This window comes from Myotis davidii, unplaced genomic scaffold, assembly GCF_000327345.1.
Source record: "Myotis davidii unplaced genomic scaffold, ASM32734v1 scaffold431, whole genome shotgun sequence".
In the NCBI taxonomy this organism is placed as follows: Eukaryota; Metazoa; Chordata; class Mammalia; order Chiroptera; family Vespertilionidae; genus Myotis; species Myotis davidii.
Window position 1 is genome coordinate 396,801 of NW_006282878.1, and position 2,777 is coordinate 399,577.

Here is a 2,777-nt window from a genome sequence, read left to right on the forward strand (position 1 = left end):
AAGAGAGGAATTGTGTGAGGAAATGAGACACATTTGTGATGCATTTATCAAGGAGCCACTTAGCGTTGAGGTGCAGTTTGAAATGGGTAACTGAGTCTGTGTGTGTGGGTGAAACCCAAGATCAGAGGTGAATGTGTACTTCGTCTGTAACAGGGTGATGGAGCCTTAGCAATGGAAGGGACTGGTTACCTGTGGAAAGTGGCGGATTGACTAGTTGGTAGTAAGAGAAATCAGAAACTTTTCCACTCCCGTTCCAAGGTGACATTTTAGTTCACACTTCCTTTAAAAAGGGAAACATCCAAATTCCATATTATATATATGTTCATGTGATTTTTAAGTTGTGATTAACAATAATAATATTTAATTTTAGAGATAGGGAGAAGCATCCATTCATTGTGCGTATGTTCATGTGATTTTTAAGGTATGATTGCAATAATTATTTAATTTTAGAGATAGGGAGAAGCATCCATTTGTTGTCCCACGTATTTATACATTCACTGGTTGAATCTGGTAGGTGCCCTGACCAGGGATTGGACCCCCAACCTTGGTGTATGGGACAATGCTCCAATCAACAGAGTTACCCCGGCCAGGGGATGAATTTATCTTCAGGGCCAGACAGCAAATGCAGGCTTTGTGATTAGTCTTCCTCCAACCACTCAGCTCTGCCGATTGTAGACAATAACTAAATAAATGAGCATGGCTGTGTCCCAATAAAACTTTATTTATGAAAACAGGCAGCAGGCCAGACTTGGTTTGTTGACCACTATACCTGGCAGAATTGGATACTACATAATGATAAATGGTATGGTTCATAAATAGAGCGTAAGTAACAGTCAAACATAAATTAAAAAGTAAAAATTTCTGGAAACTCATGATCTTTTTTCTTTCTTTCTTTCTTTCTAGTACATTGACTTTTAATTACAGTTTTCTAGATATTTGACAGGAATCTCCTTCTGTTTTTTTTCCCCCAGAGTAATTTCTAGGCCATCTTTTTGGAGTTCCTTTTAAAAACGTTTTTTCTTCCTTTTAAATAGAGCAACAAACTTTGTTGCTTTTCAGATCCGAAATTCATGATCTTAATTTAAAAAAAAGTTCAATTTTAGGGAATTCTGAACCAATATTTCAAATAATACAAGACCAGGGAAAATTGAAAAGTAAAAATTTCTGGAAACTCATGATCTTGATTAAAAAAAAAAGTTCAATTTTAGGGAATTCTGAAACAATATTTCAAATAATACAAGACCAGGGAAAATTTATCACTATAACTTACAGGCATAAATAAATAGAATCTTATGTCACACACACACACACACAAAGCCCTAGCCAGTTTGGCTCAGTGGACAGAGCATAGAGAGTCAGCCTGTGGACTGAAGGGTCTTGGGTTCCGTTGCATCAAGGGCTCATACCTTGGTTGGGGTGCATGCGGGAGGCAACCAATCAGTGAGTCTCTCACAAATCAATTTTTTTTGTATCTTTCCTCCTGCTTTCCACTCTCTCTAAAAAGCAATGGAGCCCTAACCGGTGTGGCTCAGTGGATAGAGCGTCGGCCTGCGGACTAAAAGGTCCCAGGTTCGATTCCGGTCAAGGGCATGTACCTTGGTTGCAGGCACATCCCCAGTAGGAGATGTGCAGGAGGCGGCTGATCGATGTTTCTAACTCTCTATCCCTCTCCCTTCCTCTCTGTAAAAAATCAATAATATATATATATATTTTAAAAAGCAATGGAAAAATATCCTTGGGTAAGGATTAACAATAAACGTGTGTGTATATGCATGTCTGTGTGTTATGAACTATACAGAAATCAACTCGTACTTAGCCATAAAGAAAAATGTCAAAAATTTAAAGAGTAGGTATTGGCTTCTAGGCCACAGGTACCCATCAACTTTAGCGGAAAAGGTTTCTCTTCCTCACAGAACAAGGCGTCAAAGAAAATCTCAGAAGTGGTCTCCTTGCTCAGTGTTGCCAGGGCTGTTGAGTCAGCTTCTCTGTTTTGTCTCTTGGTTCCAAGATGGCTGCAGTAGCTCTGGGCGTCATGTCTTAGAGGAAAATGTTTAAGAGCAGAAGTGAGAGGAGAGGGAGTCTTCCTAATACATGTCTCTTCTGAAGGAGGAGAATCCTTCCCAGGACCCACAGGCCCCTGGAATAGACAGACCATCTTGAGCTGCAGAGGCTGAAAATCGGCACCGGACACCTTCAGATTCTAAGGCCACGACACAGATGGGCCAATAGGAAGGGGAAATGAGTATGGCTATTAGGCAGGCAACCAACCGCTCCGTCCGTGACAGAAGGTATAAAAATAACCCCAAACAATCAAATGAGCTGGGAACTAAGACACCATCGCCTAAAATTAGTTTACTCCAGGGTCAGGAGGAAATAAAAACTCACATTATTGTAAGACGACCACTTTCTACTTCATCGTTTTGTAATAATTTGTTCTTTCATCATAGTGATGTTTGGTGTCCTCTCTTCTGGCTTCTTGAATAGTACAGTTAATATATTTGAGTATAATCTTTTTTAAAAAAATATATTTTACTGATTTTTTACAGAGAGGAAGGGAGAGAGATAGAGAGTTAGAAACATCGATAAGAGAGAGACATCGATCAGCTGCCTCCTGCACATCTCCTACTGGGGATGTGCCTGCAACCCAGGTACATGCCCTTGACCGGAATCGAACCTGGGACCCTTCAGTCCGCAGGCCGACGCTCTATCCACTGAGCCAAACAGGTTTCGGCTATTTGAGTGTAATCTTACAGGTTTTCATGTCTCACAACATTTAA

At 40.3% G+C, this 2,777-nt stretch overlaps 1 long non-coding RNA gene across 1 annotated transcript; it reads right to left on the minus strand.

Annotated features, from left to right (window-relative positions):
- Positions 1–701: 701 nt before the first annotated feature.
- Positions 702–1,308, minus strand: LOC107182570. The gene is made up of 2 exons (XR_001513287.1): positions 1,173–1,308; positions 702–868 (listed from the first exon to the last, which is right to left on the minus strand). It is a non-coding gene; the product is annotated as an uncharacterized LOC107182570 (long non-coding RNA).
- Positions 1,309–2,777: the final 1,469 nt, after the last annotated feature.